Source organism: Hyperoodon ampullatus, assembly GCF_949752795.1.
Source record: "Hyperoodon ampullatus genome assembly, chromosome: 4".
Lineage (NCBI taxonomy): Eukaryota > Metazoa > Chordata > Mammalia > Artiodactyla > Ziphiidae > Hyperoodon > Hyperoodon ampullatus.
The window spans coordinates 85,289,811-85,302,134 of NC_136917.1; positions in this window are offsets into that span (position 1 = coordinate 85,289,811).

Here is a 12,324-nt window from a genome sequence, read left to right on the forward strand (position 1 = left end):
GGATATATGTTATGTCTGGGTGTAGGATTGCTTATGAGTTTTATTTTTTTACTTTGCATTTTCTAATTGTTCTAAAATAAGGTTTTTATTTTTTGCTAAGAAGAAAAATTATTTTCAAAAAAATTAATAGATTTAAGTATGGGACACAGCAATAAAGTTCTTTCTAGATTATTAAATATGTTCATAGCATTTAATCAGCAGTCTCTAGAGCACTATCAAAGTCCTTCCATCCTACATGTCTTTAAAATCTTTCTAAAATAATGATGTTGAAATGGTCCAGAGTATATGGCTTCAAACTAGTTTGAGAAAGACATAACACAGAAATTAATACACGTAATTCTCTATAGCATTTAAAAAGACGGCCAATATGCCTTTTATGAGATTAACGGTATAATATTTGTATTATCTGTTTTGGCATAACAAATTACCCCCAAACCAAGCAGCTTAAAACCTTTGTTATCTCGTAGTTTCTGTAATTCAAGAATTTGGAAATGGCTTAGATTATTAGTTTTGGCTCAGGGTTTCCCAGATGTTGCAGTCAAGACTTCAACTTGGGGTACAGTCATTTTAGACTTGACTGGGCTTGACTGAGACTGGAGGATCCATTTCTAAGATATCTTGCAAAACATTGTGGAATTCTTGCTGGTTTGTTGTTAGGGGGTCTCAATACCTTGCCACATGGATCTCTCCATAGAACTTCTCAAGTGTCCTCATAACAAGACAGCTGGCTCCTTCCCAGAGCAAATGATCTTAGAGAGAGCAGGGATGAAGCCACACTCTCTTTTATGACCTAATCCCACCTCATCACTCCTGCCACATTCTATACTCTAGAAGTGAGTCACTAAATCCAATCCATCACTCAAGGGGAAGGGATATAGCTTCATCTTTAGAAGGGAGGGTTATCAAACAATTTGTGTTCATATTTTAAAGTCACCACAATTAAACCATTATATAACAATTAATGGATAGAAGATATTGTAAGCACCAAAAATTATTAGGAACATTTTCACACAATCATTAATAGAATGATATGGATTGTTCCTTAGTAAATAGATATGAAAATTGGTTTTTGGGAAAAGAAACATATGATAGAAATATTTATAATCATGAAATAGTATAATAGATATTTTTGAGTCCAATCATTATTCACTTAGATTTGAGTCAAAATACAAGTGAAGATTAGCAGACTATTTTGACAGTTTTCAAGAGTTGGCACAGAATGATGTGACCTGCTAAACAAAAGTACAGAATAAGCAGATCATTCATTTATATTAATATTTTACTCAGAAATTCTGACACTGAATAAATAAGCTCACAGGATAAAATAAAAATCATCTACATTTCTATTCAAGAATTCACCCAGCACTACTTATAAAGCATGTACTATGTTTAAGTCAATGTATTAGGTACTGTGATGCAGCTACCATTTTCGAGGATGGAATCTGAAGATATTTAAAATATTTTATTTCTAGAGCATATATGTGGGCCAATAAACAGTTTTCACAGTAAGTTTTAATATGTAGTAAGCCAAGCCAAGCCCTCCTGTGCTTGCTTCTTTTTCGTAATTTTTTTTGGCTAACCTGCCATTTATTTTTTCAGATGAACTTTAAAATCATTTCATTTTTCACTCTCACTCTCCTAAAACACACACACATACACACACTTTGAGATTTGAAGTGTACTTGCATAAAATTTATATGGTAACCCTAAGAGGTTTTTTTAGTTCTGTGAAATATTTCCGTCAAGGATTCATGATTTTCTATTTGCTGAGGGCTATATTTATGCCACTAAGTGTTCTCTTCCAAAAACTTGATATATATTTCTATTTATTGAGATCCATCATTTAGTGTGAGTTGAGGATATAAATGAATTCCCCCAGCCTACAGCAGTGGAACATCTTTATTTTACACTCCTTTGTGAAAATTGAGAAATACCTTACTGCTTCTCACACTTCATTATTTTAACCTGAATTATAAAAACTATAAACATATCATCTTTTTGGAAAATTTTTTTGCCATTTCATTTGTGGCCAAGGAAAAATTACCTTGTTTAGGTACATCTTGTTTTAGGGCTCAATATAAATTCTTTCCAACTTTTACATTTTTTAGTTCTTAATTTTGATTAATGTCTAAGTGATCTGTCCTTTGGTTTACTTTGAGTGGTTTAAAGTATAAGAAAAATAGGGGACGAATTGGTGAATTCTTTCTTATATAATCAAGTTCTTTAGTTATCTTCCCCACAGAATTCATGGGTAACTACTTTTTTCTCTAAATGCTTAGTAGAATCAACTGATTTTTATATTATGATGAAGAATTTTTTAACTAACCTGCTTTTTATTCCTTTGAGAGTAACCTGTTTAACAGTTTGCTTTTTTTATGCTTTTAACATTTTTCCTAGATCTCTTGGAAAAAAACAAAACAAAAAAAACCCACCAAGCTATTTTTAAGTGCAGCAGTCTTTACACATTCATTTTATTTGAAATATAGTAGGAACTCTTGATTTGCTACCTCAAGTCTTTTTTTTTGGATTAAAGAAGTTCCCCCCTACTAATTCTTTAATATTATTTATATTTTCTCTCTTTTTGAAACACGTTCTATGTGAGTTAGCACTCTAGGATCTGCTTTCTAAGAAATATCTTCATAGTCTCTCTCAATTTCACTTTTGTTCTTACCCTCAACTTACTGCTCAATTAGGAGGACGTGTTTCAGAGAAGCCTGGGATCAGCTACTGTAATTTATGGGTTTTTTAAACTCTTATTTGAAAATAATTAATTTATTTCGAAGTCTTTATTATTACCATTTTTAGAGCATTTCTAGGTTCACAGCAAAATTAAGAGGAGGGTAGAGTGATTTCCCATTTACACCCATCCCTTCCCCCAATGGATAGCCTCCCCCATTGAACATCCCCAATCAGAGTGGTAATTTGTTACAACTGATGAATTTATATTGCCACATCATAATCACCCAAAGTCCATGGTTTATACTAGAATTCACTCTTGGTACATTCTATGGATTTGGACCAATAATTTTTGTTTTAAATATCAAAATGCAGTTTAAAAGAACCAAAAGACTTATTTGGTGCCTATTATGAACAGAAATAATTCAGGACTGATGTATTTCATCAGGATTAGTTAAATTCTCTTTTGAAGTTCTTAACTTTTTTAAGGCAATTTATTTCACCAGGGCAATCCCCACGCCTTAGCTTTGAATTGAATCACAATTGCTCTTAGTAAAACCCTTGTGAACATTAATAGAATATTTGAAGTTGTTCTCCCGTTAATAGAGATAGACATTTTGTAAGAATTTAAATTGGATAATTTTTTGCTATGCTACCTTTAAAATTAGGCATTCCTTTGTGCTTGAATTCGCCCCCCTGTGGTTAGTACATATAGAACACACTGGAAGCTTGGTTTATCCAGTTCCCTCATTGAGAAAGACACTGGCAGGTTTGGAGTTCTATGTAAAAGGGGCTCACGAACAGCAATTTGATTAAAAGACATGGCTACCTTTGTATAGCATGCATACTGTTTTTATTTTTTAACTTAGATTTTTTCCCCCCCTGGAGGAGAGGCGAGGCTTTGGAGGAGGCATTTAGACTTTGAGGAGACACTAAACCACCGCCAAGGCACTTCTTGCCGCAGCTCCTGGCCGGATAGCCGACGTATGCACAGTATTTAAAACGAATCATTACCATGTGCTTTATGATTGTATTTTAAAGCTAATAAAGGTCCTTCACACATCATTGCACCTAGTCGTTCGAAAGCGAATACAGCTGTGGTGAGGGCGGGGAGGGGAAGGTGGAATTGCACTAACAGGTCCTGATTGGCTAAGCCCTGGTCAGGAGACTCTAAAAAGCGCAACCTTCCAACTCTGAGAGCGACTCCTACAGCGTCCTTAACAACTAGTCTTGGTCCCCAGCGACCCCGAGCACCGCGGTGAGTGACTACTACGTCCAGCTTCTGATGTCTTGAGAGCTAAGGTTATTGCCATATTCACCATCCCGGGGCAACAGGGAGACCCACAGAGGCCCACAAATGGGGGCACCGAGCCTTGTTTCTTAGTGTCCCGTAGCGCTGGTTGTTGGAAGAAACCTTTGCTACTCACGCTCCTGGCCCAAGCCCGCCATCCAGGCCCCTCCTACGAATCTAGGCGAGCTCGTGGAGACACTCCAGCGGGGGTTGAGGGATAAAGTGGGGGATCAGCCTCCAGTTTCGCTTATCTGGTAGTCTCCCCAGCAGAAAGCTATTTCCCTAAAAAGAGGTGGGTGAACTTTCTCATTGCTATCGGTTGGGAAATTCTTCTAATTTCCTCTGGACTTGGGCTTGCTTGTCCTCCGGGGACCCTTAACTCAGAATCCCGCTTTCTGCGCTGGACGATTTTCAAGTCCTTATATTCTTGATGAAATGGCAGCCCTCCCCGCAGACTCTTTTGGATTTCAAAAAATTTCAAAAGTTTGGAGAAGTGGGGGTGGGGTGGGGAGGATTCTTGAGGATGTGAAATACAAGGATTTTTAAAAAGGCAATTCATCTTGAGAAAAGGGCACAAGTTATCTATTAGGAAAAATTTCTGGGAGGGAGTAAGGTAGGATTCCATTTTTTACCTTATCTCAACGATTTATCTGAATGGATTCCACCTTTTTGGTCAATTAACCTTTGTTCCTTCCTTCAGGTTATAGTCTACGTCTTGTATTTCCTAGTGCATGTTACCTATCCAAAGGCTTACTATAATTTTAATATTGTCTAGTTCTCAGAAATTATTTTTTTAAAGTGTACCTTTCCAACCTTGTTTCAACTGGAGCTTAAAAAAATACACTAGGGATTAATGTTTAAAAACTTAAAAAAAAAATTCTGGGTCTATGCCAGTTAGGTATAAAACATATCTTATCCATACTTAAATTTGACTATTCTCTAGCTCCTGTCATATTTATAGAATGTCATTTTGATCACATAATTTTCTTGGGCATTTTTTGCCCTCTGAAATCACCTGGAGTACTGTAATGGAATTCAGTATCTTCACCTGTGATAATGTTGATTTACAGGCCAGTCCTTTTTCTCTAGATTATAATTTCTTAAAGTAAGGGACTGTATTTTAATTGTCTTTGTATCTCTCAAACACAGGGACCTCAAACATCATTTGAACTTTATTTTTGTGAAAACTGAACCAAATTGAATTTCCTAAATGACAACCACTTAAAATGAACAATGTGGGTACTATTTGGTAGTGCTGAAAATGGTCAAAAACATTCTTTTATTTCTAGTTTATATGTAAGTGCATGTGTGTCTGTGATATAGTTTTTTAAATTTCATATTGTATGTTGAGTGTTGCAAATATAAAGCACTGGCATACAACGGAAATCCAAAAAAAGAATTCATGGACAGTTATATCCATTTTTGCAGTTCTTTCACAAACCATTCATCACATGAGTAGTTTGCATCAAAGCCAAATGGCTTCCTATGGTGGGTATCAACCTAAATAAAGAGGTAAATTGAGGCAAGCTGGAATTACCAGACATTGAATTTATTCGGGAATAGCAGAGGAATTTTAATTCGGGAAATAAAAACCATAGCAAGCTACAGATGAGTCCATTGGGGATTTGCGGTGGGCTGTATTTTTTGCGGAGGGAGTCCAAAGAGTGGGAAATCCCGCCAGAGTCTGATTAGTAAATTCATTGGCTTAAGGATGGGGAAAGATTCTTGGTGGATATTCTTTGGTCAGGAGATAAGTTCTGGTTTTCTATAAGCTGGGCATTTATGGGAAATCAATAGCTTTATTTTTCTGAGGGCACATGTGTGAGAGTCTCTGGTTCCATTTTAGATCGAAATCCTTTCAGTAAGTAAACAAGATTTAAGATATTTAACCAAGTCAGAACAAGACTATCATTTAAGTATCAGCTCATTGCAATTTTCCTGAATAAATGAGTAAATAAGTGACTCATGAGAAATGAACGGAAATAGTTCATGTTTAACTTTAATGGTACCTTTCAGTTCATTTTCATCATTGTCCAGGGCTCTCTTAGTCATACCTGAATAATTTAACCACTTCAGTTTTCAGTGTTTTGGATATTGCTATTTCACATTGATTATGGATTATATTTATATTTATTTCTGGAAAAATGTCAATTACTTTACTTACTAGTACAAAGATGAAAAGACATGAAGTACTTATGAATCATAGTTGGACTTATGTGTGCAAGAAATATTTCTGTACTTTCTTTAAATTGACTATGTACCCTCCAAGCCTCTGTTCTGCTTAGCTGGTTGGATATTCAGTCTTAGTTTTTTACTAAGCCTGCCTCTGCCCTGGGGTTGTACAAAAGTCCTGGGCGCTTATGTATCAACAAAGCACTGGAGGGGCACCAGGGGACATTGGGCCAAATGTCGCATCCATATGGTTCCCTTTGTTTTGGCATTCCTCTTTGGGACCACAACTAGGCCAGGGGAAGATTTTATGCCTCTGCTACGCTATGGGGTCCAATCTCTCAATGTTCAGTGCCCAGACATTTCTTCTGTGACACTGTCACCTCCTGGGGGTGCTGCTACAACAGAGGAGTTGGCTCTGAATGACCTCTGTTATCTCCATTCAAGTCTCAGGAAAATCTTTCTCTCTGTTACTGACCCTCTCAGATCAGGTGGGCCCCAACTAGGACCTTTCCTTGCCTGGTGCCATTCATGCCAATTGAAGGAGACCAGGTTTGGCAAAGCAGAGCGGAAACTTTATTCATTGATCAAGGAATAGGGAAAGGATAGACCATGCTCTGAAGACCTCTTCTCCTCCAAGAGAGGAAAGCAGGAAGCTTTTAAGTGGTCACAGCTGGGTGCGCCATCAGAACTCAGGGAAAGGGGCGGTGATTTTTAGAAACAGCCCGAGCATGCGCAGGCCTTTGGGTTCCTGTGCGCATGGCACTAATCGTGCCTAGCAGTGCAAGTGCCCCTTTGGGCGGAGGTCTTAGCATGATAATAGGCAAAGGCGACTTTCCCACACTTCGGGTCTCATCTGTGCAGGCACTGCCCTCGTGGTCAGGCTGGAACCCATTCAGGTCAGTTGATTGTCGCTATTTTGGGCTTTTCTGGCTCAGGCTAGTTCTGTGGTTTATGCAGACGTCTGCTTTAGTTTCTGTTAAGTAAGCACAGCTGTGAGTATTGATGAACCAATTATGGTGTCGAAAAAGCAAGAAAGTAGGTTAGCCTCGGTACAAGTGTGGGTCGTGGTGACATCTCCACAATCCTAGGAGCTTTTTCCCTCCCTACAGGGCACCCAGTGTCATCTCTACAATAAAGTTAATTTTTTTTTTTTTTTGCGGTACGCGGGCTTCTCACTGTTGTGGCCTCTCCCGTTGCGGAGCACAGGCTCCGGACGCGCAGGCTCAGCGGCCATGGCTCACGGGCCCAGCCGCTCTGCGTCATGTGGGATTTTCCCGGACCGGGGCACGAACCCGTGTCCCCTGCATCGGCAGACGGACTCCCAACCACTGCGCCACCAGGGAAGCCCTAATTTTTTATTTTTGTGTTTTTAAGTCAGGAAAAAGCCAGTGACTTCAGGCAGTTTCACCTTTCTGCCTTGGAGAAATTCAGGCAAGAAAGAAAGGGAAAAAAATTATCTATCTTCTCAGAATAGAGAAGTACAAATCAAATGGGAGAGTTCTTAAAAAAAAAAAAAAAAAAAAAGATTTCATACTTGAGGTATCAGTGATACCCCATCACCCAAACTTCTCTTTTACAAAGTAAACATCTTTAGTTTTTTTTTAACTATTTGCAAAAGGGACATGGTTTATATTTCCTTTTTTCCATCATGCTGAAACCAAGCAGGACCCTGTGGGACTTTGTTGGGTACAAAAGCCTTCCCATGTCCTGTTTCTTGTTTGTAGGAAAAAGGTTTTCAGCCTCCCAGACCTTCCCTGAGTTCTAAAGTGTAGATTCAAACAGTTACTAATTAGGGGAGTTTGGGCTTTTTGAGCATGAGCTGCTCATTCTCCTTGCTTGGACCTGCAGTAAACCTTTCTCTGCTCCAAACTGAGCATTTTGGTTTGTTTGGCCTCACTGTGCATAGGGCACATGAACTTGGGTTTCACAACAGTGGGGATGGGAGAAGAGTGAAATGATCAGGAATTTTATGTTTGGAATAGTTACTCTGGCAGTCATGTAAAAGATGAGCCTAGAGGAAGAGAGATCAGGAGGAGACTGGAAGATAAGAAGGCTCTGTATTAATCTGGAACAAAGATAATGGCATCCTGATTGAGGAGAATGGAAAGAGGAATGAAAAGGAGACTGAATTAACAGAGCTCCCTTGAAGAAAGGAATATAGTGACCAGTAGTGCCTCCCCAATGATTTGATGCTACATGAGCTGGGGAGCAACCTGAAGCCAGGTGAGGCTAGACAATAACCATGAAAGGACGATTTACATGGAGCCTTGGTTTCTTATGACTGTGAAGCTGGTGCATAGACCCTAGATTGTCTAGCTTTAGACTTAATTTTTTTTTTTTTAACATCAGAGAGAAATACACCTCTATCTTGTCTGAGGTATTGTCATTTTTACTTCTGTTATATGTCACTAAACCTAATTCTAATATATGTTCTCTTATAATCTTATTTTTATTGAGGTAAAATTTGCATATAGTGAAATGCACAAATGTTCATTGTACGGTTCAGTGAGTATTCTGGGTATCTGTTGCTGGCAGCAATCACTAAAATTTAGTGGCTTAAATAATTTTTTATCAACTCTCATGGGTCTGGAGTTGATTGTTCACAGCTGGGTAATTCATACTTGGGATCTCAATTGTGATTTCAATTAGATGTCAGCTGAGGCTCTAGTCTTTTGAAGCCTTGACTGGGTTGGACATCCAAAATGGCTCACTTACATGCCTGGCAGTTGCTGCTTGCTGTCACCAGGAAGCCTGGTGGGGTACTCAGGTAGAGCTATCAACCAGAGTGCTCACACATGGCTTTCCATGTGGTGTTGGTCTCTTAGCATGGTGGCTGGACTCTGAGAGAACATCTCAAGAGACCTAGGAGGAAACTGCAAGGCTTTTTTTTTTATGGTCTAGCTTCCTATGTCCCAGAGTATTATTTCTGCCGTACTGTGTCAGTCAAACAAGTCACTAAGTTAAGCCCAGATTCATGGGGAGAGTGAGTTAGATTCCATCTCTTGTGGGATAGTGACAAGGCCACATTGCAGAACAATGCACAGTATGGGAGGTATTGTTGTACCATTCTGAAAAATGGAATCTGCTACGCTGAGTTTTGATACATATATACACCCATGTTACCCCCAATATAAAACATTTCTATTCAGTCCCTACTCCAGTACTACTTCCCATTCTCTTGTGGATCATCACCATATAATTGTTGTTGAACTTCATGTATATGGAATCATGCAGTGTGTACACTTTTCTGTTTTGCTTCTTTCATTCAGTGTAATATTTTTCACTCAATGTTTTTTTGTTGCATGTAGCAGTAATTTTTTTTTTTTTTTACTACTGGGAAGAATCCTATCACATAAACATATCACAAATTTGTTTATCCATTCTCTTACTGATGGATGTTTGAGGTGTTTCCAGTTTGAGACTATTGTGAATAATATTCCTATAAACATTCTTGTACATGTCTTTTTGTAACATTGTTTTCATTTCTTTTGGAATGAAATTTCCGGGTCAAAGGATAGGTATGTGATTAACTTTCTAAGATGGAAATAGATTTCCAAAGTGGTTATGGCTTATTTTCACTCCTATCAGCAACGTATGAGAGTTCCATTGTTCTACACCTCACAAAACCTGGTACTGTCAGTTTTCAAAAGAAATTTAGCTGTTCTATTTGAAGTGAAGCAGAATTTAATTGTGGGTCTAATTTGAATTTTCTTGAAGATTAGTGATTTTGAGCATACTGACTTTGTTGATTTTCTCTGTCAGATTTTGTTCTGATATCATTAATTTCTGTTTTTAAGAATTCTCTTCCACTTTGGGGGAGTATATCTTGCGGTTATTTTTCCTGTAACTTTTGTTAGCTAATGAATTTTTAACCTTTCTTTGTTGTTAGAGATAAGTGTTTAACATTTCCTCTGAAGTGCCACTTTTGTTGTACTTCACAGGTATTTATATGTAACGTTTTTATTATCATTTAGTTTTAAGTGTTTTTGAAATTCCGTTTTTTTTGTTTTGATCCACAGGTGACTTAGAATTGTTTTTTATTTCCAATATATGACTTAGAATTGTTTTTTATTTCCAATATATGGAGAGTTAATTTATCTTTTTATTACAATTTTCTAACTTAACTGTGTTTTGATATCAGGATTATAATCTACTCATGTAGATTACCTACTCTTTGTAATTTAAGACTTGCTTTAGACTAGAATTTTTAGATAATTGTACTTGTGTGCTTGGGAAAAATGATATTCTCTAATGATTGAATGCAGAATTCTGTGTGCATCATATTAATTATACTATTTAAATCTTCTATACCTTTGCTGATTTTCTTTTTGTTGCCTACTGGACTTACAAATAGTTAAGAAAGCATAGCTCACACTACATTTTACTAATTTATTTTCTCAGAGCCACACTGGCTAACTATCAATACTTCTTTCTCTACCCATATACAACCAATTCCTAATAGCCTTTCATTTCCCCCTGTACATTAGCTCAGGGTTTTTTCCCTTATAATTTCTTGGATTTCAAGATTCCTTCTTAGTCCTACGAAGTTGTTTTTAAAGACAGGATCCAAAGCCTATGTTAATTGGTCATCTTTTCTGGAACTGAAACCCATATCACTAATTTTTCTATATTAATTGTTTATTCATACATCTTTTTTAATTGAATGTAATCTATATTTTGTATGTGCAGATTCTTCTGAGATTTTTATGCAAGTATTTTTCAAGTAAATATACTGTTCCTCTTTTCCCATGTTTATGCCTCTTTTTTCTTTATATTTTTGTTGGCTAGGACTACCTATAAAATGTTGAAGAGTGGCAATAATAATGGATATTCTTGTGTTGTTCTTGGCTTTTTAGATAAAGCTCCTAAAGTTTTCTTGTTAATTATCATGATTCTTTTAGTTTGTCCTAGATACCTTTAATTAAATTGAGTAAAACTCCTAATCCTAACTTGTAGAGTTTTTGTTTGTTTTTATAATCATGAGTGGAAACTGGATTTAATTGAATTATTCTTTGGCATATATAAAAATATTTTCTACTTTTTTGCCTTAAATCCATCAATGTTATAGTCTACAACAATAGATTTTATAGTATTAAATTATCTTCACTCTTTTGAGACTAACCTTCCTCAGTTATAAAGAACTATTTTTTATTGGTATTGCTGGATTTGGTTTCCTTAAGAATTTTTGCACCTATGTTAATAGGTAAGATTTCCCTATGAATTTATTTTCCCATACTGACCCAGATCCTGTAACTTTGGATGATCTAAAAATTTATTTCTTTTTGTATAAAATCTGATAATATTGTTGAAACTCTAAAAAGGCATAAAAATAGTAACATTATGAAAAGCCTTAGAAAGTTATTCTGGAGAGAAAGAATGAGCATAAGAGTAAAAGAAAACGACAAACTAAATAATTTTATTAGCAGTTTTAAAGTAGTTTTTGTTCAAGTGTTCTGGTTATTCTTTTGGTGTTAATGTTAGATATTATGTCTTTTTTTGGTTTATTAACATTTAGAGTAAATTTGATATATAACATATACTATATCTATATATAAATATGGTGGCCTTGTGATTTTTAGTTAAATGCTGAGAAAAATTGATTAAATCTATGTAATTGTGAACCAGTACTTTAAAATATTTTATTATAGGAAATTCCTTGGTGGTGCAGTGGTTAGGACTTGGTGCTTTCATTGCCAAGGGCCAGGGTTCAATCCCTGGTCAGGGAACTAAGATCCTGCAAGCCTCATGGTGTGACCAAAAAAAAAAAATATATATATATATATGTGTGTGTGTGTGTGTGTGTGTGTATGTGTATATATATATATATATATATATATATATATATACACATACACACATATATGATTATAAAAGCTTAAAATCATGCAGAAAAGAAAAGTTGGGAGACTAGTAGATGAATCCCCATTTACTTTTAAGCCAGATTTAACAATTATCAATTCTATCCATACTTTGTATTAATTATGTAATAATTTTGTCTAAAGTGTTTATTACTTAACACATTTATATGATTAGTTAGAGTATTACACAAAGAACAAATAGTAATGAGCTGTACTCTCCACTTGGATAATAAGGACAGAAGACACTTATATTCATATTTATGTTTACATTTATATTATAGATGAGGAAACTGAGGTATCTGAAAGTTAAGTAATTTGCACAGTAAC